Source organism: Pseudochaenichthys georgianus, chromosome 13, assembly GCF_902827115.2.
Source record: "Pseudochaenichthys georgianus chromosome 13, fPseGeo1.2, whole genome shotgun sequence".
NCBI lineage: Eukaryota > Metazoa > Chordata > Actinopteri > Perciformes > Channichthyidae > Pseudochaenichthys > Pseudochaenichthys georgianus.
In genome coordinates this window covers 4,467,763-4,491,444 of record NC_047515.1, presented here as the reverse complement: position 1 = coordinate 4,491,444, position 23,682 = coordinate 4,467,763, and positions in this window count along the sequence as shown.

The window sequence follows — 23,682 nt, the reverse complement described above, 5'->3', positions numbered from 1 at the left end:
CTGAGCGAGCGGAGTATATTACATAGGCCTGATCCAAACCCTTTTACTATTTATTATCCAGGACCATTGCAAAGTCAGTGTTTTGAACATGTCGTTTTTTGTCACTCATACCCCTTTTAACCATCATGCTAGTATTTTGTAGAAACAGCCTTGTCTCCCCTCCTCTGCTCCGCACTCTCCAAATAGTTCACTAATGAGAGCTTGACTCCAGGGGGTCTGTGGGGGGTTGCACTTATTTGAAACATGTGTTTTTGTAGCGGGCAGGGCAAAGGACTTCAAGAGAAATTAAAGATAAATTAGGGGAAAAACACTCCGCCACTGGAGCTCCACCCTTCCTCCTATTTCTTACGTCCCTCTATCTTGCATGTGCTCAGTTTTAACAGGCTTTTCCTTTTTTTATCATTTTTTTTTTGAGTCATCCAGGATTGCTCACAACGGCATGATTGCATGTTGATCAGTGTGTAAATCCACATCCTGAAAATGACACATTGCATGTGTTGGTTCACATGTGTTGTGTGTTTGCGCTACGGGGGGGGGGGGGGGTGAGGACTTGGAAATGTCACATAACTGGAAAAAAAGACATGATGCATACCTGCCTGAATAGTCTGCTGCCTGTTTACCTTTCCACATTAGAAACCACCTCTGTGTGTCTTGGCCTTGTAACCAAGGTGGTTGGGTGGTGGGGTGACTGGAGGAGGCTATAGAAAGCAATTTTGTTTATATTTAGCTGAGCGTCAGTTTATATTTCTTGCAGGGCTGTTTTAAGTATAAAGCAAGGTTGTTACCTTCCGTGCCTGCCATGAACTCAGCTGCAGTGGAAGTCCTGGTGAGCAGATCTGAATATAGCTAAATATGTTTGTATACGCTTTAAGGCCCCTACACACCAATCTGACACCAAAGAACGCGTCCCGACGGACCCGACTGTTGTGTCGCCTCACGTCTCCTGCGTCTTGGCCAACAGTCGCACTGGAACACACCGCAAAGACTTCAGCCGACGGCCAAGTAGCACGTACGAACTCTGAATGCGTGAGTGGCAATAACTCTCCTTACCAGCAGGCGGCGGTAGTGTGTATTCGTCATTCAAAAGAGGCTACAACTGGAAGACAGGCCGTTTCTCAATCGCAAGTAAAACTGCTGCAGAGCAACTGTTTCAAGTATACTACGTCATCGAGTGGCACCGAAGGACTGTTTAAATGCATGTTAAATGCCCAGCATTCTGCGGCACTCTATGACGTAGTATACTTGAAATAGTTGCTCTGTACTTGCGATTGAGAAACGGCCACAGACTGCGTGATACACCGAGAGAAGAAGAAGAACAGAATGCCTGATATAAACAAACAACCAATAGCGTGTGCGTTCTATTTTCTCTGTACAGCGAGAAGCTCATGGTGCTTTCCCGAACCTGTGTCGAGAGCTGGAGTTAAATTAATTCTCAGATTTGCTTTCTTAATCGTTTGTTTGGGTCCCTCACTTCCGTTTCGCTTCTCATGCACTGATTCGCTAGCTGAACAGCCAATCAGAGTGATTTCTTTAGCCGACTGACTTTTACTGACAGCCTACCTACTTTAGCCGGCGGTGGAAGGTGTTGGCACGGCCGAAAAGACATGACGGGGCGGGACACACCAATCTGAGTAGGGCGACAGGACGCTCATTGACGGCCAGACATCTATCGACATCTATCGACGGCCGAAATCGGCTTGGTGTGTAAGGACCTTTATATGTATCTTTAGTTCTTTGCATTTACACAACTACCAAATGAATAAAACCTTAAATGCTTAAATGTTCAAACCTTAAATGTTTAATAGTGTTATATTGATGTATTAGGGTACTAACCGAAAGAACGAGATTGCGGATACAAGCGGTCGAGATGGGTTTTCTCCGCAGGGTGGCTGGTGTCTCCCTTAGGGATAAGGTGAGAAGTTCAGTCATCCGGGAGGGACTCGGAGTTGAGCCGCTCCTCCTTCACGTCGAAAGGAGCCAGTTGAGGTGGTTCGGGCACCTAGTAAGGATGCCACTTGGCCAACCCAGTCTCACGGCATTTCATGTTCACCAACACAATTTGCCCCTTTTTTTCGTGTTGCACAGCACGATTTTAAAAGCAATGTATTTCTACTGCCTGCAGCACGTCTTTTTCTATCGTTTAGGACTACAGTCCCCGTAAGGTTACGCAGAGCATCAAACAGCTGTGTGAAATGGAACGAAACCACGCCAGACTATCCAAAACTGGAATCGAACGCCCCCCCAGAACTACACATGCTGGCTATTGTGTTTCGCAAAATGTTCTATGGGGCGTCTCTACTGAACGTTTTCGTTTTTCCCACAATTAGAAGTTGCCATTATTAAACACATTGGTGTTATCAAATGTAAAACATATAATTAATACATGGGTGAAAATCGCTTGTGTCCATAATGCGCAGCATTAATATATAGCATTAATATATACCCACATGACAGCTCATTGCTACTTTGTAATTCTACTCCACTACAATTCAGAGGTTAACCTGGTATTTTTACTCCACTGCATTTATTTGAGTTACTTTTCAGATTCTGATTAATGATGTGAAATATAAACAACCCTTAAATCAGACTTAAGTTACACGTGACCTGAGTAAAATTCAGGTACGGTGCCAACAATCAGGAGAGATATTTGATAGTTGGTGCTTGAGAAGACTAAACATGTATCTGCAATTGACATGAATGGAAACAAGTAATAAAGTATATTCATTACTCGTTATTCTCTACTAATAGTTAATTAAAGACTGTATATTATGGCTATTTTGCACATCCCTTTCAAGATTTTCAAAGGTTTATTGACATATCATACACAACTACGGTGTAGTTATGCAATGAATGAAACACTTGTGTCACAGGTTCCTCAACAGTGCATTACAAGACATCTATCAATATGTGTGTACCTCCACCATTAAACTGTCATATTCTGCACATTTCTTATTCTATCTACATACATAAGAGTATAATTAATGTGTATAATATCAGTTAAAATAAGTGCTTCAACATAGTTAACATTGCAGGAAAGCAATATATTAGACGTTAAGTACTTTGTCAGGCTTAATATTTATCTGTAGCTAGATACCCCCAAAGTTTTTTTCTTATTTAAAAGAAGACCTTAATCTGTTATTTAAGGTTTAAATAAAGGTTAATTCGTTTTTCTGTTTTGCACCTCCTCCTATTAATATCTTTGTACATCCAGCACTAAACTGTTTTATTGTAGAGATCACTTATAGTATCTTCTTGATTTTTTATATTCTATATTTCTATCACAGACCTTCTACTTTCCCCCTATGAAAGTATGTACTCTTCATATTTTTATTCAAATAATATTTGATGAAAAAAATATTAAGAGTACATTATTGTTTTTATGTGTTATATTATAACACATAAAAACAATAATTCAATAACGTGCTTTAACCACTAGGCGGTGCACACAAGGTACACACAGCCATAATAACTTTGTATTATTAGTGTAGGACACGTTTTATTCATGCTTTCACATAATTTTACAGCATATTGCTATACTATTTCAGACTCAGTATTTACATTCTTACATTCAAAGAAAATCAGTAATATCTTTAAAACTACAGTCCTTTTCTATCAGCTGTGCACCGTTATGGTGTAAATATAACCTATCTGTGAATTAGATCAAATGTAAAAGTCAGCCAAATTAGTGTTGATACTGCAAGGAGACGTATTGTGTGAAGAGAAATTGAAGATGTTGTTTAATTGTTGAATATATTTATGATCCACGTCAAGTATTCAGTTTCGGAGGTATTTTCTCAGTTTTTCCAAAGGTCTTCTCATCAGGGCTCTCTAAATAAAGAACTACGGCAGATCTGTAATATGTAATGCAGCCGAACCGTGTATTACAATGCCGTTATGTGATGACTTTCAAAGAGAAAAGCAAGAACACTCGGAATTAAGTATTATTTTATTCTTTTAAAATGTTTTCCGGATTTCATATCATATAAACAACAAATCCCAGCATGCATTGCGGCTAAAACATCCAATAAGCGAGTTTAAAACCATAGCTGAGGATCTTGGGTAATCGCTCGAAATGCCTACGTCTGTTTCCGGTTATTTTGATTTTGAAATTCAGTTCCTGACGGACGCCAAAAAAGCCCGAGATTATGGAATTAAACCAATAAATAAAAGCAAGGATAATTGTGTGTTATTGGTGAGTAAATAACAGTGTGTTATTTTGAAAAGAATAACAAATTAGAAGGAAAAAAAGATTTAAAAAATACAGATTTCAGTATCCTGAGGCTCTGAGCCCCATTTATTTTCCTCACAGACGGCAACAAAAGTCCGAAATTATACGATTTCAAATAAAAGCAATAATTGTGGCTTGATATTGAGTAAGAACATGTTTTTATGAACCACACAGCTTCCGGTCTTCCTCGACCCGACCGGAGAAAAAGACGTGCTGCAGGCAGTAGAAATGCATTGCTTTTAAAATCGTGCTGTGCAACACGGAAAAAAAAAAGGGCAAATCGTGTTGGTGAACACGAATCAATAGATTAAAAATCGTGTTGGTGAACACGAAATGCCGTGAGACTGGGTTGTCCAGGCACGTCCAGCTGGGAAGAGACCAAGGGGTAGACCTAGGACCAGGTGGAGGGATTATATCTCTTCGCTGGCCTGGGAGCGCCTTGGGATCCCCCAGTCAGAGCTGGTTGATGTGGCCAGGGGCTCTCTGCTGGAACTGATACCTCCGAGACCCGACCACGGATAAACGGGAGAAAATCGATGGATGGATGGGTACTAACAGTTTTAGTATGGTGTAATATGGGTCTAATACCAGTTCAATATTGGTGAAATAACAGTCTAACGTGTGTATTATTATGGTGTAATATGGGTGTAATAATGGTGTAACATCGGTGTAATGGGGGTGTATTAATGTGTAATATGGGTGTCATAACAGTGTTATTATGGTGCTATATGGGTGTAATATTGAAATGACATGGGTGTGATATGGGTCTAATAAAAGTGTAATATCGGTTTAATAATAGTGTAAAATAAAAAGGGTGTAATACTTGATACAGTGATAATGGCATAACACAAGTGTAATAGGGGTGTATTAATGGGTAATACAGGTTTAATAACATAGATGTAATATAGACAATAGCAACCAATTCATATTTCAAGATATTAACATGTGATTGCCCATGTAAGGGTTAATAGAGCATTAGTTAAAAGGTTATGATACACTTTTATGAACTCATAAAAGTGATCTAAGTATAAGAAATAACAAACTTACATTTCTATTTCCTATGCTTTATTATAATGACAAATTCTGACAAAAAGTGTTGTCGATTTCCACAGTTTGATAAATCAATGTTGCAGAGGGTTTTAAATTATTACAGACATACCTGATTTTTCTTTACACATAGATACATTTGTTGTTTGTTCCATGAAAAATTGGAACCTGAACAAAACAAGTGGAACTTTGACGGTCTCAAATGTGTCCAGTTGACTATCCCAGCCTTTGTTATTAACATATTTTAGCATAGAAAAGCAGGTATTACATCACATTTGCTTCTTATGCGCTGGGGATAGGTTTTAGGGAACATTTCCAATCGAGTAGGCAGTTTGACTCGCCAACTAATGCAAAAAGGAGTCACATTAAGCACTGAAACCACGGCTCCATACCTGAGTGTAAGCCCACACACAGCCTGAATGGAATCAATTCTTGACGGTGGAAATGTGAAGCAGACTATGGGAGGTTGTTATTTTTTCCTTTTATGCCTCATACCCAGCAGCCTCCCCCGGATCGACTGGCACCATAGTCTTGTTAAAGGAAATGTAGAAAATGAGCAACTAAACAGATAATTAGGATGAATAAAAACAAATTGCTGAAGGAAGAGAAAGTGGCCCATGCAGATTCCTTACATTTTTTTATTTGGATGCAAATGATCTTGCAGTACAAACTCGCATGGCACGAGTCTGGCCTTATTTGGCCATTTCTGCGGATATCATGGTAATTAACCACTCGGTATTTACTCAATTGACCTTGGTTTTCAGTGCGTCTGTGTCATCAGTCAAGATGTTCCCTATCCTCACATGTTCATCCTAAAACACATATATACCTCCCATTCCTTTCTACTTTTGCCATCATTCCCTTATACTGCATATATGTATATTTGCTTTCTGTGTTTCCTCCTTTCTATCTCCTTCAATTATTTCGAGCAGCACGGGTGTTTGATGTGTGCTGGGCACGAGAACAAGGGATCAGATACACACCCCAAACAGGAAATGAGAAATTCAAGCAAAAACACCCATGTGTGTGTGTCTGCCCCGGAGAGGAAGACTTGCAGGGAGGAATGCAGATAGATAGAGCAGGATAGACGGTAGAGGATGTGCAAGAGACACACTGAATTGAAAGGCTGTAAATGGCGGAGGTGAAAGGTTACATTGTGTGTGTGAACATGAGGAGAGAGGAGGAAGACCCTGAGAAACATATTTATAGACAGTGACCACCCTAGATGCTGTCCTACATCGCCCTATGACATCAACCATCCTAACGAAACCCATCAATGGCTCAAAAAAGTATTCCATTGAACTGCAGTGGTGTCAAGTAAATAAGTACATTTACTGTACTTATTTTTGGGGGACTTTTAATATACCTGAGTATTTCCATTTTTTGCAGCTTTGTACCTCCACCCCACTACAATTCAGGTCAATCGTGTACTTTTACTCCACAATATTTGTTTAATACCTTTAGTTACTTTGCAGATTTGGATGAATGATGTGAAATACATTAATTACACAATTAGGTTAGTTTGAAGCAATAATATTAAGTTGAACCTAATATGTTTTATTTAAACATAATATTATTGCTTTCAACTAACCTAATACAGTTCTGTGAAATCTGTTGATGTAATACTTTTAATTAAAGTCAAGGTTTCAGTTTTGCAGTGTAAAAACAACCCTTAAAAAATACATTATTACACCTGGAGTAAAAGGTACAAGCTACCCTACAGCATACAAAGAACATACAATTGGCTGCACCTTTACCAGCTGTGATAAACACTTGAATTTAAGTGTTGAATGCATCAATAATTTTAATGAAAACATCAACAATTATCCTGAAATGGGCCAATCTGCATAATGAGTACTTTTACTTTTGGTACTATGAGTATATTTTGATGCTAATACTGTTTTTACTTCAGTAACATTTTAAATGAAGGATTTTTACTTGTAATAGAGTATTCACTCTGGTACTTTACATTTACTTAAGTACAAGATCTTCTCTCACCTCTGAACTGCATGACCTAACCCAGGCGCAGTTCACCTTATCTTTCAAATTTTCAATCCACATTTCAGGTCGCGGAGGACACCATGGCCAGAAGTGGGAAGTAACAGTACAATTTTGAGGTATTTGTACTTTACTTGAGTATTTCAATGTAATGCTACTTTTACTCCACTATACAATTAAAAGGGAATCATTGTTTTTATTTTATTTAACCTTTATTTAACATAACACATAACACATAACACAAATATATAAAATACAGAGAACATAACTAAGAAAACAAAAGACAAAAAAGCAGTCACTACATTTTGCACATTAGGACAGTAAGAAAGATGAACTACTTATTACTGCAAGAGCAGCTGGTGGTAAGGACTTCAGACAACTTCAATTTAAAACATGCTATTGAGACAAGTGCCGTCAGTTTGAGGCGTGATTGAAGGTCATTCCAAGACCAAGGACCATAATAAAAAAGACTCCTTTTCCCAGCCTCAGCAGGAACCTGGAACCGTATCCAGGCGCTGGATCTGAGGTTGTAAGAGTCACAAACTGGAGCAAAACTGGCACATATGTACAGTGGAAGCTTACCTAAAATGGCTTTATACATTAATAAAAACCAATGCTGCATCCTACGCATAGTAAGTGAGGACCATCCAGTTAGGCTATACGGTTTGCAATGATGAGTCCTATAGGGTGCATCTGATATATAACGCAGTGCAGCATAGTAGAGTGGGTCAAGTTTGGCCAAAACAGTGGGACAGGCAAATTTATAAATGGTATCACCGTAGTCCAGCTGGAACAGGAATAAGCCAGAGACCAACCTTTTACGGGATGAAGTTGAAAAACAACATTTAAGTCTGTAAAGCAAGCCAAGAGTGAATTTCAATGTCTTAGTTAGAACTTCAATATGGTGTTTGAAGTTGAGATTACTGTCCAACCAAAAGCCAAGATATTTGTAGGTATCGACAAACTCAACAGAGACGCCATCAAGGGTGTCAATGGAAAGGCAAGAGGACGCTGACTTGGGAGCAAAAAGCATTGCTTTGGTTTTCTTACTGTTCAAAAGCAGTTTGGAATCAAGAAGTGCATGCTGCAGCGTGATAAAATCAGATTTTAAATTGGAAACGACCATATCCAGAGAAGGAGCATATAAGTATACAATAGTGTCATCAGCATAAATATGATAGGTAGAAAATTGCATCTGATTACAAATATTGTTTACATATAATAAAAAGAGCAAAGGCCCCAAAATAGAGCCCTGTGGAACTCCCTTCTTCAAGGTGACAGGGTCAGAGACAGTACTACCCAACCTGACGCATTGACTACGGTCGGTTAGATAACTCTGAAACCAGCAAATGGCATTATGACCGAAACGAGACATCAACATAACATTAGACATAATGTGGTGATCTACAGTGTCAACTGCTTTGGCTAGGTCAATAAACAATGCAACACAAACAGATTTGTTATCCAAAGCAGCCTTAATATCGTCTAAGACTTTCAGACCGGCAGTCACAGTACTGTGCTTTGATCTGAATCCAGATTGCATAGGGTTAAGGATGTTGTGTGAATTTAAAAAAAGTTTTAGCTGAGTAGAAACAAGGGACTCAAGAATCTTTGATAACGCAGAAAGATTTGAGATAGGACGATAGTTATTTAACTCCGTGGGATCACCAGCTTTCAAGAGGGGCGATACCAGAGCTTGCTTCCACACAGCTGGCAGTGTGTGAGTGGACAGGGAGAGATTAAAAATATCAGTTACTGGTTGTGCTATAATCTGAGCTGCAATTTTTAAAAAGAACGGGTCGAGGCCGTCAGGCCCGTCAGTCTTTTTAGGATCAATTGATTGCAAACCCTGTAAGACTTCAGAGACCGAGAAATAAGCTAAATCAAAAAGAGGGGAGTTCATTTCTTGACTAGGGCTGTGAGTACGACCATTTAGAGAGTCATGACTTTGCTCATCAAAAATGTGGAGAAGTGAGCATTGAAAGCATTAGCCATACCATCTGAATCTGAAATAAAAGAATCACTGACCTTCAGTTTTTTTGGGAAACTCGAAACCTTCTTGTTCTGAAGTGATTTAATTGTTTTCCAGAACTTAGAATGGTCATTAAAACAATCAGTGGTTAAGCTCAGATAGTAATCAGCTTTAGCTTTTTTAATAAGGGCTGTACATTTATTTCTGAGGACACGAAAAAGAAGCCAGTCATCACTAGTGTTATACTTTCTAGCTAAGGACCATTGCTTATTTCGATCATGAATTAGATCCGATAGTTCTCTAGTAAACCATGGTGTGTTCCTATTCTTAACTCTGAATTTAATTGTAATTTAAGCTTTAGTTACTTTTAACACACAGCATCCACAAAAACTGAACTTGTGGACTAAATCTTTAAGTCATTAAATAATTTACAAAAAAGTCAATCAGAACTTAGTTTGTCTTAAAGGTAAGAATGGAGAAAGCAGATCGAGTCCGCTAGAATTTGAAAGTACGCACCCGAAAAAAATCTGCCCCTTCCTTCAGACTTCCTTACAGAGCCCCTCCTCCAACACACACGAACGCGCACATGACCAATGAGGGCACGAGATAAGTTTGTGCACAGATGGAAGGCTGACAGGCAGGTAGGCCGTCCAGTTACTTTAGCCGGGCCGGCTCAGATGATTGGTCGTGCTTTTTACAGCGCCACGGCTTCCACAGATGACATTTTGTTATGTATTTATTGTCAAAGCATTTAATATATTCATTGCTATCGGGATGTTAAGAGCATTCCATGGAATATAACAAAAAGTGTTTCTGAAGTGAATTACCTACCCTACCTTTAACAGTAATATGGTACTTGATGCTATTATTATCTAGAAATGTATATTAAAATAATTATCTACACATAAAAGCAAATTGTATGCACAATTATTATAAAAAAGTACATTTAGCTGATAATCCTTTTGTACTTTTGCTCAATAAGCTTTTGAGTGCAGAACTTTGAATTGTAATGACAATAATGTATTGGTACTTTTACTCAAATAAAGCATCTGAATACTTCTTCCACCACTGCCAACGGCTCTCTTGGAGTCAGACAGAGCAGCGTTTGTTTGCTCATTTCACCTGGAGGTTAGCTTTGTGACAAGTTCTGCATCACACCCACATCCCACAGTTGTACTAATGTGCTAGACGGCAAACCCTCTGGCAGTGGAGCTCGTAAAAACAAGAAAGAGCCCAGGGATTATCTATCAAAGCGACAGTGGCGGTTGTGTGACCCGCTGCAGCCCTTTCATCTGCCAGTGCGGTTGTTGTTTTCACTGTTTAACTGTAGCGACGACATGTTGTGGCGGCTAGTTTATTTTACATCGCAGGCTGCGCTCCTACTGTTTATGAGCAATGAAGGATGGAGCGCAGCACACATGGTCAAGCTTTCCCACAGAAGGGAACCCGCATCATAAGTGACTCAGGATGTCTGGGTGAACACACTCTGACCATTAGATGACTGTGGGACTTACAAGGAAAAGGAAGACTTCCACAAACAAAGTGGAAAGAGAGACGAGGTGTTGACGAAAAACACCCCGGCCTCTCGTCAAGGAGATGAATTGTCAAGTGGTGTTAATAGCTGGGATCTGATGTGGCGAGACAGCGAAAAAAGCAAAAAGAAAGACAGACAAGGCAAACTGTAAACAGAGACTAAGTACATTTACTCAAGTACTGAACTCTGAAAAAACTGTAACGTTTACTTTAATTAAGAATGTAATGTCAACACATTTTTCAAAACAGTTTTAGGTTAGTTAAAAGCAGTAATATGAAGTTGAACCTACATTTTTTAATCTAATTGATATTATTGCTTTCAACTAACCTGATGACCATAATACATTGAATTAAAGTAAACGTTTCAATTTTGAGTTTTATTAGTGCAAAAATATTATCTATAAATGTCACATATATAAATATAATTATATACACACATCATGTATTTACGGTGGCTGAGAGGTGCAAACACTTTAACAAAGCTTGAGACAAATTTACATTTTATAAAACAAATTTACATTTTATAAAACAAATTACATTAGCAAAACTCTTTTACCAAAGAAAAAACTATTTAACAAAAATAAATTAACAAGATGCAAAACACTTTTACAAAGCTAGAGACACATTTACAAGTGTCGAAACACTTTAACATTTCCCGAAACACATTTGCCGATTCCGTTCTGTGGAAACCACCTGGGCCAAGTGACATGGTTTTCTATAACATTAACCCTAACCCTAACGGACCATAAACCGGCGGTCTATCCGCCAAAACAAACTTAAGTTTGTGTCAATCACTTGCACGTCACTTCTGGTATGATGGGCATCCCCTTTCCGGTTTGATTCTCCAGTTTGTTAAAGTGTTTCGGCACTTGTAAATTTGTCTCTAGCTTTGTAAAATAGTTTCGCATCTTGTTAATTTGTTTTTGTTAATGTTGAATCGTTTTTTCTTTGGTAAAAGTGTTTTATAAAATGTAAATTTGTTTTATAAAATGTAAATTTGTCTCAAGCTTTGTTAAAGTGTTTCACACTTTGTAATTGTCGATTGCACCTCTCAGCCACCGTATATAATTGGTACTTTATTCAAGTACAGCATCTGAATAGTTCTTCCAGCACCGACTGTAAATACCAGTCGGCAGAACAATATTTCTTCCCCGACTACAGAACTGGAACACATGTGTTTTCAAAGTCACTAATGAGACACTACAACTTTGCCGTGTCAATACCAGCTGCAAAGGACAAACGGAGACTCAGAAACCCTGCGCAGTGTCTGAAAATATCCAGTCACACATAGGCAAGCCATCCAGGATGTGGAGGGGGAGAGTTTCCTCTTCCTGTTGCTCTTTCTGTTGGACTTTCCTGTCAGTTAGCATTAACCACTGACAGACCTTTGGGTGCCTTCCAGACTCATCCCTGAGCCCATTTCTTTTTTATCTCCAGGGAGTAGGATTTCTTACTGTAAAGTATTAGTTCACATCCTGTACACTTGGGTGGCCAGCCAGGGGAGGAAGTGTAAATTCGAAGGCACGTTCTGGAGCAGATGGGCTCTTGGCAACGTACGGTGGGTATATCGAAGAGAAACTGAGAACCACATTCAAGAGATCAGTCACAGGAGTTCATCAGGTGGTGTTAGCCGAAAACACAACAGCAGATAGCATCTCCCAAACTCTCACTGGACCCCCGTGGAATGCAGCAGACTTTGTGACCTCCCTCTTTATCATCACTGCGGTCAAAAAGCTGATCTCCCTACATTTATTTTGTCAAAGATTGCTCAGATGCCACGAGGAAAAGTCTGTAGCTCTCAGCCGTCCCGGTGTGTTAAGCCTTTATGATTCAGCAGAGCCAGAGGCCAGGACTGTGTGCTGATGCTAAGATAGAACTGGCTCTAATTAGTGCCAACTTTTTAAGACTGCAGTCTGTCCTAACTGGCCACCCATATTCAAGGATGCAAGGCTTTTATTGTACATAGCTACAGTGTAGTTATGACAATGAAATGTGTAGGTCACAGGCTCCTCCAACAGTACAACACAATACAACAGATAATAGTGCAAGTAAATAAAATAAAACATAATATAATAGAAATTGCAGGGAAATAAGACCAACATGAGACAAAAGGAATATTAGCATGATCAAAAGATCAGATGGAAAAAGTATTAAGATGTTTTACTTCCAGCAAAACTACAATGTTAATATTTCCCCAAACGACTGATGTGCTGTGGTCCGTGCAGAGGGAGACTCAGAGGGGGGGTTCCATCTCTGGCACAATCCCATGCGGCCTGATAACAGCCCCCCAGATTGTTCCTAGAATGAGACATTTAAAAATATGCACAAGTTGAATATGACTAGACGAAGAGACAGGTAGAGAGGATGAGGGGATGTTGGGTTAAGAGAAGGGAGCGATGAAGGAATGTAGGGATTAAGGAATGAAGGAATGTAAGGATGAAGTAATGTAGGGATGAGGAGATGAAGGAATGTAGGGATGAGGAGATGAAGGGATTGGTGGATAAATTGATAAGGGATGTGACAAATGAAGGGATAAAGGGATAAGGGGATGTAGGGATAACAGAAGGGAGAGGTGAAGGGATGAAGGGGTGTAGGCGATTGGTGGATGAAGGGATAAGGGAAGGGAGGGATGAAGGCAAGGCAAGGCACGTTTATTTATATAGCACTTTTCAACACAAGGCAATTCAAAGCGCTTTACAAAAAATGAAAGACATTAAGCATTAAAAAAGAAAAGCTAATAAATAAATAAACATTAAAAGATAAAAATTACAGTGCAGTTTAAGATGTGAATAGTTCAATTAAAAGCAGCGACAAAAAGAAAAGTCTGCAGCCTGGATTTAAAAGTAGTCAGAGTTGCAGCGGACCTGCAGGTTTCTGGGAGTTTGTTCCAGATATTTGGAGCATAATAACTGAACGCTGCTTCTCCATGTTTAGTTCTGACTCTGGGGACAGAAAGCTGACCAGTCCCTGAAGACCTGAGAGATCTGGATGGTTCATAATTTAGCAGGAGGTCAGAAATGTATTTTGGGCCTAAACCATTCAAAGCTTTATAAACCAGCAGCAGTATTTAGAAATATATTCTTTGACACACAGGAAGCCAGTGTAAAGACTTCAGAACAGGAGTGATGTGATCCACTTTCTTAGAGTTAGTGAGGACTCGAGCAGCGGCGTTCTGAATCAGCTGCAGCTTCCTAATAGATGTTTTAGTGAAACCTGTGAAGACACCATTGCAGTAGTCGAGTCTACTGAAGATAAAAGCATGGACAAGTTTCTCCAGATCCTGCTGTGACATTAGTCTTTTAATCCTAGATATATTCTTTAGGTGATAGTAGGCTGATTTAGTAACTGTTTTAATGTGACTGTTGAAACTCAGGTCAGAGTCCATGACTACACCTACACAGCACATTCTGTGGTGTTAAATAGTGTAGATTTTTCAGTGTAAATTATTTCGAGTTGATAAGTGTTGATTTGGGTGTTCTTTTAACACTTGCAGTGCTGAAAAAGCTCTAAGGCCGGTGTTCTTTAAGGGAGTTGATTGAATGCACTCTAGTTGGAGTTAATTACACTTCCGGTTTTAGTGCGCCTTTTTTCTTCATCTCATGGCGGAGAGCAACCTGTGTCTGGAAGGGGAGCCTACATTATTTCAAAAAGACAAGGACCAGGTATATTCAATCATTTATGCTGATCATTTTTGTATTAAAAGTATGTATAAACGTCACTTCGGGTGTGACTCAAATGTGTCAAGGCTGGTGTGGAGGCTTTTGCTCGTATGACTCTCACTAGTATTACATTGCGCAAAGTCATGTGTAATTTTCATGCAGCCATGATGACCATAAGCGGGAAATCAGGTGGAGATGAGTTGCAGCTGTGTTAAGGCCCTGACACACCAAGCAGTCACCAGAGGACTCGCCGACGCCGGCTGTTGCGTCGCTGTGTTCTCCTGCGTCTTGGCCATGTGTCGCACGGGAACACACCGCAAAGACTTCAGTGCGTGAGTGGCAATAACTCTCCTTACCAGCAGGCGGCGTTAGTGTGTATTCGTCATTCAAAAGAGGCAACAACCGGAAGACAGAGAAGAAGAACAGACCGTGATATAAACAAACAACAAATAGAGTGTGCGTTCCATTTTCACTCTCGTCCATCGAAAACATGTTTCGTGCGGCACTGGAGCTTGATTTGGGTTCTGCCCGCTCTGTATTAATTAGTGATGGCGTGATGAAGCCTTATGAAGCTTTGAAGCTTTCCAGCCAATTGGTTCGCAAAAGGGTTCATCTCATGAGGCTTCATCATGGGCTTCATCTGAACACAAACCCCCTGCTGGTCAAAGTGTGTAAAACAGGCAGATTGGACATCTCAACAGTGTGCTCTCTCTCATACCGAGTTCCCAATGAGTACAGCCTTAGAATAACTCTAAACAACGAACATTAAATCATATTTTCATGTTAACAATATTGTATTTATTCCAGTTTAATGATTGTGATTGAAAAGCCTAAGGAGGCTGGTACACATTGCAAAGAGGGATTTGTATTCCTTACTAATATTCATAAACTTAACCATGTTGTAGCCGGAGAAAGGCTAAACCATATCAAAGAATACATTTATTAACTACATTATCTCATTTAGCTGTAGCTTTTATAAACAACAAAAAATACGTATTGTTCAGTCGTTGAACCAGGGACCCTGCGGTCATGAGTAAACTGCTTTCCAGCTGAGCCACAGCACACACTAAGGCTCCCTGAAAACACTGCGACATATTTATTCCTGTATTTATTTGTTCATGTTTTTATTCCTACATTTATTTATGCTTGTATCTATTTATACTTATGACATGTTCCGACCTCTATATAAGTGAGGGTCTGAGCTTTCTTAATTACATCGTGTCACCGGGCCCGGGTACAGGAGGGGTAATATGGTTCTTACATCCATGGGTATTATGAGCGTTGTGGTTCAACGGTTCAACCGATCTGAATGGCTTCCTGAAGCAGTCACGTGGTATCGACAGGCAGCGAGGCTTCGTTTGTCATCGGTGACGTCACTGGCCCAAAACGATACAAGCCTCGATACAAGCTTCACAAAAAACTTCGGGGATTACTCGACACACGCTCCGAAGCCTCGGCGCAATACGTAACATCACTAGTATTAATGTCATGTTGACAGGTTATCATCATGTAGGCGTTGATAAAAGCTCATTCTAATGTTGTGTTATGTGTGTATGAAGGTGCGAAATAAAGTTTTGCATTGCCTATTCTGCTATTTGTATTCTTTTAATCACACAGCGATAAGAAACAATAACAATGTGCCTACATAACTGTCAGTTGCAGCCCTAGCATTAGTATTGTTTATAGTAACAGCTACAACATTAAAATACCTGTAGGCAGATTGAGGAGGACAATGGGAGAATGAACAGAGAAACATCCATCTGAATAATAATAACTTTATTTGTATCGCACCTTTCATACAGGGGATTGCAGTTCAAAGTGCTTTACATCAGTAAGGAATAAGATATAAAATCAGTGTAACATTTTATAAATCAACACTCCCAGTGTAAATCAATAACAGAATTTAGTGTTAAAAATGGTTATAAAACAACACTGTCAGTGTTAGATAATTAACACTATTAAAGAGTTAAAACATTAACACTTTCCGAAGTGTAACTTTAACTCCCAATTGGTGAGGATTATATAAACACCAAGTAAGTGTTGATTTTAACTCTATAAGAGTTACATTAATACTTACGATTTTGCTGTGTAGATTTCTGGCTTTATCTGTTGTTTTGAACATTGCAGGCTGAAGCTCAGCGCTCACTTTTAAACGTTCTGCCTTGGCTCCAAAAACCATTACCTCAGTTTTATCTTTGTTTAATTGGAGAAAGTTCTGACTCATCCAGTCATTGATTTGTTCAATGCACTTACTCAGTGTTTGAATTGGAGCATAGTCTCCTGGTGAAATTGTTACGTGAATGTGTGTGTCATCTGCATAGCTATGGTAACTTATTTTGTTGTTCTTCATTATCTGAGCCAGTGGTAGCATGTAGATGTTAAAGAGAAGAGGCCCCACGATGGAGCCTTGAGGAAGGAATAAAGGGATGAGGGTGTGTAGGGATGAAGGGATGTAGGGATGAAGGGATTAGTGGATAAGGGAAGTGAGTGAGGAAGAAGAGATGAGAGAGTAAGGGATGAATGAATGTAGGGCTGAATCGATGAAGAGGGTCCATGGGTGGAGGGATCAAGGAGTTTGGCTAAGGATAAGAAAAAGGAATGTATTGAGTGGAAGGGAGAGGGAGGGTGGGTTGAGAGAATGGAGTCAAAATGTGGCCGGATGTTTTGGCCGGATATAAATAGACCTTGCAGTGATTAGAGATGGGGTTAAGGAGTGGCCATGCTCCTGAACCTTAGTTAACAAATTAACTTCATATACATATATTATCAGCATTACCACACGTTTGTTACAGTTACATTTATACAATATACATTTGTGTCAACACTTTTATATCACATTAGTTTACCTGAATCAAGCACAATCACATCACTGCACAAGGCTGCATACACTCGGCACAGTCTAATAAGTGATGCCTTTACACCTTTTGTGTTTCTCACAAAGAACCCCTGAGCTGTCCTGTGAGAGCTTTACTCATGTAAATGTCACTTCACCTTCTTAATAATAAAATTGGCATTACACATGACTGAGTCACACGCATCACGAAATGACAGGTTAATTAAATACAAGAAATACAAAAACATATAAAGTGCTGTTGCAATGTTGGACAATTGTATCTCCATTACCAGGACCAGTATTACTTTGGATCCCACAACAGATACCTCCATATTGAACAATAGGCACGCTGGTTGAAAGTGCAACATACCATATATATATATATTAGATTAATAAGAAGATCAGAATACCCTTATTAGTTGATTTACATTTTTACAGTAAAAGTAAAGAGGCTAAATATTAATTAAGAGGCATGCATACACAAATTAGAATCTACAAAAGTACCCATCCAGGTGGACAACATTAAAGGTGGGGTAGGTCATTTTGGAGAAACCAGCTCGAGTGCGCTAGCATTTGAAAATACACAGCCGGAACAAATCTGCCACTTCCTCACAGAGCCCCTCCTCCAACACACACGGACGTGCACATGACCAATGAGGGAACGAGATAAGTTTGTGCCCAGATGGAAGGCTGACAGGCAGGTAGGCCATCCAGTTACTTTAGCCGGGCCGGCTCAGATGATTGGTCGTGCTTTTTACAGTGCCACAGCTTCCACAGATGACATTTTATATGGATTTTTTGTCAAAGCACTTCAGATATTCATTGCTATCGGATGTTAAGAGCATTCCATGGAATATAACAAGTGTATCTCGAGCCGGTTTCTCAAACTTACCTACCCCACCTTTAAGTACAGTAACAGTATTTAAAAAATGTTTTAACAACGTGTGATAGCAGCCAGATAACAGTAGTGGAATTAAAAGTATGCAGTATATTGCACAGTGATTAAAGATTGTGTTACAGTAGTCTTACTACGAGATTGCAACTCGTAAGAATGATAATTATAAAGTGGTATATATTGCACATGAGTGATAGTGCGCAACATAGATTTTGTAGTCGTCTTTGTTGTTATAAAGAATATATAGTTAGAAGTTATGACAAATCAGTGTTGGACAGTTACTTTTTATACAAGTGCTGTACTTTACATGTATTTTTATTTTCCTGCTGGAAATACAAATATTTATATTCTCTGGTGGTACTACTTTTCCCAAAGTATATAACTGAGTACCTCCTCCACCACTGTGAATAGGCAATCCCTCTCAAAGAACAGCAACAGATCCTAAGTGTATTCCACTGACTGCATATGACTTAATGTACACATGTGAGCGCGTGTGCATCAATCCATCCTGCACATGTCTGCAGCCGTGTGTTTGAATATGCTCTCATGGGTGTACTGTACATGTATAATGTGATGCGTGTGAGCGTGCATTGAATGGGAGGAGAAATGAGGAAAAGATTGCATAAACCAAACACATCATTTCACCCTGCTGCCCGCTGCCAAAGTGGCCCAATCGCAGGAAATGGGTGGAAAGGAATGACTCAGCTTCACGATGACCTCCACCACCCCTCAACTCCCTAACGCCCCCACCCTCTCCTTCAGGGCGGCTTTAATTAGAAAAGCAACTCGTTTGTGTTTCTTCGTCTCAACACCCAGTCTGCCCCCTCTCTCCGTCTCGGCCTCTTAAAACGAGCGCATCCCAAATGTGCCGATGACTCACAGCTTTCTCCTCCACCCATCGCTGTCGTGCACCCTCGCTCTTGCTCAACTCGCCTAGATTGCGCATTTGGTGCAAGGATGGAAGAAAGAAACCAGCTGTCACACAGATGTATGTATCTTACCTGCTCAGGTGTGTCGGATCAGGAGAACACTCGAAGCTGCAACTTTGATACCGTCATGCTGAAATGTTTAAGTTTTCACCCGGGCTTGGTTTCTCAAGGCCAACACAGTAACACACACTCATGCGCTGGGCTCATGCACGTACACAAACACTCAACTGCTTCAAAGGATGGCGTGTCATAAACAGAGGGACTGGGAAGGAGGAATGTGTTGTTCATTGGGGAATTCAGAGCCAGTGGGGAGAGGAAGGAGGGGTGGGGGCACACTGACCTAATGTCCCTCGGAGTGGAGGCAATGGAGGAACAGGCTTATTCTCGGCTGTCATAACCCTTGTACGCCCATCAGTACAGCTGAGAGCCCCACTGACACAGGACATCATGGCTAATGTAAAGCAGACCCTAAACCAAGCTAGCAACCCCCTTACCTCCCATTCATCCAATAAGGAGAGTCAGGTTACTATGCGATGCAGACAATGTGTGTGAATGTGTGTGTGTGTGTGTGTGTGTGTGTGTGTGTGTGTGTGTGTATGTGTGGCCTGGCATTACTATACTTGTGGGGACCTAAATCTGTCTACACAGTCACGTGTGGGGATCATTAATTTTAGGGTGAAGACTTGGTTAGGTTTAGGATTAGGGTTAGGGTTAGGGTTAGGGTTAGGGTTAGGGTTAGGGTTAGGGTTAGGCATGTGTTGGTTATGGTTAAGGTTAGGATAAGTCTCCAGGAAATGCATGTAAGTCAATGTAATGTCCCCTGAAGTGATGTATATATGGTATCTGTGTGTCTGTGTGTGTGTGTGTGTGTGTGTGTGTGTGTGTGTGTGTGTGTGTGTGTGTGTGTTCACAGAGCAGGAGGATGATATGTCTTCCCGCTGTGTCAGTTTAACCCAGTGTGTGTGATTTGGAAGTGCCCTGAGGTCCTCTTCAGCTGGCTTTTTAAAAATTCCTAAGGTTCCCCAAAATAAAATGGGCGAAGCAGCTTTTATGAACAGACTACAACTATACATCAGAGAGGCCAACTCAGTGGACAGCTGAAGACACATCTTTTACATTAGCTTTTTATTAGCGACACCCCCCTTTTAACTGATCTTCAATTGGCCGCTCAGACATGTGTAACACGATATAACACAGTACAGGAAAGGGAAAACCCCAAAAAGCATAAAAGGGCCTCTTTAACAAACCCCCCTCCCACTGTCACCATAACCCACTGTGGATGTGAGAATAAACTGCTATTTAGGATATGCCTCCCCCCTGGGTGTACAGTAATCTCAACAGAGCCAATGTTGTCTTTTTGTTACCGGGGACGATGGTAGCTGTTTATGAGGGTATATGTGTCCCCTTGTGTCCATGGAAAGGGAAAGGGAGAGAGTAGCAGAGAGAAAAGAAAGAGACGCAATCAGAACATGGGAAACAGAGCGGGGGGCGGGCCTGTGAGACGGAGCCTGTCCAGATATATATTTAGTACCTTTCCTTATTTAGGAAGATGTTTGTTACTTACTGAGGTCCAGCAAATGAGTCAGGGCGCAGCATGTTTCATAATCACACTCACATGGTTCATCATACTTTCCCTTTGTAGTTTTCACTTTGAAGAGTGTTTCTCTTCCCTCCTCGAGGCTATGATGTTAGCTACTGGTTATGTGCATGACAAAAGAACATAGCCAGCATCTGGAGAAAAGGATTTGAGAGACTCTCATTTGTGAAAATGTTGTTGTTAATGCTAACACACTTAAGCTAAATGGAGAAGAAGTGTGTGGTCTATTATTCTCTGTTCATTCAGTGCCCTACATCTGTTTTCTCCCCTATTACCTGCCTTGATTGGTCCAGGTGGTAACTCCACACGGCCAGGGGGGCTTCAAAGCGCTGGCAGGGGCTAAAGATGAGAGAGGACAAGTGAGAGAAAGGAAGAGACAGAGCAAGAGATATGGTCGGCTGACTCAGACTGTGATAACCATCTCGGCTTCAACTGCAGGTGTGAAGGGGGAGGCACGGCGGTAAAGGTGAGACAGGTGGAGTGGGGGTCACCGTTGACCTTTTTCGCACATTCAGCAGTTCAGCCTCCACACAAAACTTCTCAATAATCAATTCATGTGTAGACACTGCTACACATTTCCAAAGCCAAGGTAATAAGGTGTGTGTGTGTGTTACAGTTCTTATATTTCTATCTTTGTGGGGACCAATCCAAAGTAAGGACATTATTTTTATCCGGTCCCCACTTCTCAAAAAGGTGTGTATGTGTGTGTGTAAATATTCATGGTAGGAAATATATGCATTAAAGTAATAAAAAGCGTAATGAAATACAAAAACAACATCAATGAAAACAATAGAGAAACCATTTTAACCAAAATATATATTGCCAAAGAATGACATAGGTAGTAAAACGTAATCGTTTTTTGTAAGGATAATTAATAAGATAGGAAAACAAATGTAGTGAAATTACTCAGTCTTCATAAACATTCAAATGAAAAACAACTCAGCAATCAAAATAAATAAACATTTGATAATAATAATAATCAGAGCAGAGTTTTAACAGAGAGTAGGAAGCCATGTTTGTCGATGTGTGAGTATGTGTGTGTGCATGCACAGAATCAGCACCTGGAGCAACAATGGCTGTGAGCAGCTGTGTGTTTGTGGAGCAGCAGCAGGACACCACAGCGTGTTATTAAGGTCGCAGTCAGCTCTGTCTGAGCCCACAGGAGATCTACTTTTAATAAACAGTTGGGGCAAAACATCAGTGGACATACGTATAATTGCAAATGTCATATGTTTTGTAATAAGACAGAACCCAAAATAGCATTTCAAGACGGGCGGCGTGGCTGATCCACTTAGAGATTGTAGCATTGTTTTACAGCCTAACATGAAACAGAGCTTTTACAGATAAAAAAGCATGTGCATGCAATTAAAGCGTGATTTATAACACAATTGACTTATCTGCTCGGAGGAAGTGCAACAACAGAGCAATTTTCTTATTACTCATGAAGTCATATAAACTCTGCACGTGGATTGCATTAACAGAAGAGGAACACCTGCTTGACCCTGAAATGCTGCAGGCACCCGTCTCCACTTTGTCTCTCTCGTGTAACACTCGGTGAGGAAGATTCAAGTGCCCTTTTTCTTTGGATGCAGCATTTGTGAGGAAGTGCTTCAGCATGTAGCAGGAGGTGTCAGCAGGTTGCTTCAGTCCCATAAAAGCCAGAGGGCTCGGGAGGAAGCAGCTGCCGAGAAATGAACATTGGTTTGAAGGACAAGCCTAGAGTTTGACTTCCCTCCATTAACATCCTGATAGATTTATGAGCCTCTTCTTTCTCTTTGTTTGGTCATTACAGGGAAAGTAAAGCAGGTGGAAGTGCTGGCATTCTTAGGAACATTTGAATGATCTCGTCTCCTCCAACACAACTCATGTTCTGCTTGTTTGGGGTTAGGTAATGATCCTACTTTCTTGCAGAAAAAAACCTTTTAACGTTCCAATTACATGTGCTCTGCCAAGATAAAACGGTACGCACTGTGCCTCGGCACCATTAAAAACCAGGACCTGGCAAGGGTACTATGTGGATCACGTTGAGAGGTGAGATAAAAAGAGGATTCAATTATGTTGATCATGTTTCATTTTTACTTTGTTTATCCTCCTTTGGAGAGCTCTTTCCAAACAAGGGATCTCTGTGTTGAAGATTCTTGCACTTTGCAGAAGAACCCCGCGTAACATGACCGGCTTTGGAACAAGATAGCACAGATCACTGTCACTTTGTTTGCCGCATCCCCCACACCCCCCGGGAGCACACATCTTATGTAAGGTATTTGACGTGTTGTGCTGGAGCCGCGGCTGTGTGTCAGTGGGTTCAGTGTTTTCATGTGCATGTGTACAGTATGTGAGTTTAATTTTCCATGTAGTCACTGCCCTTAAGTCTGGGACTTACCAACGGGTCTGGACCTGCTTTCCTCACTCCCAATTCAGCCTCGTGGGCTGCCAGTAATCCCTTGAGTACTGAGGGAGAGGGGTGGGGCTGGCAGGGTGGGGGTGGACGAGGTGCCTCGAAGAGATGTTGGTATGGTGTGCATCCCTACATGTAAAAGCAGTGCCAAGAACGGGGCTTTGCGTCCGGGAATTGGAGCGCTTCCTCAGGTGCTGCTCTTCTTCAGTCAGTCCACAGCCGTCCAGAGTAAACACACATCCACTCCCAGAAATAGACCACACGCACCTGGCATTCACCAAGCTTTTCCACTGGTAGATCTGACATTGAACAGTCATAAGTGCACAACCTGCTTTTATAGAATGTGCGGAAAGAAACATAATATTTGTTCTGTGCATGCTGTATATCCCCACCAGCAAAGGAAACACACGAGAGATGTTTAAGTAGCTGAAAAGGTGTGGGATTTTTTGAAGTCACAAAGCAAAACATCCCAAACACTGACAAGATGAAACATTTCATTCATGTTTCCTTGTGATGATGAAGACAAGAATGCATGTCTACATGCTATCGGCATACACACACTTCACAACACAGCTCCTGACGAGTGTGGTTTTATT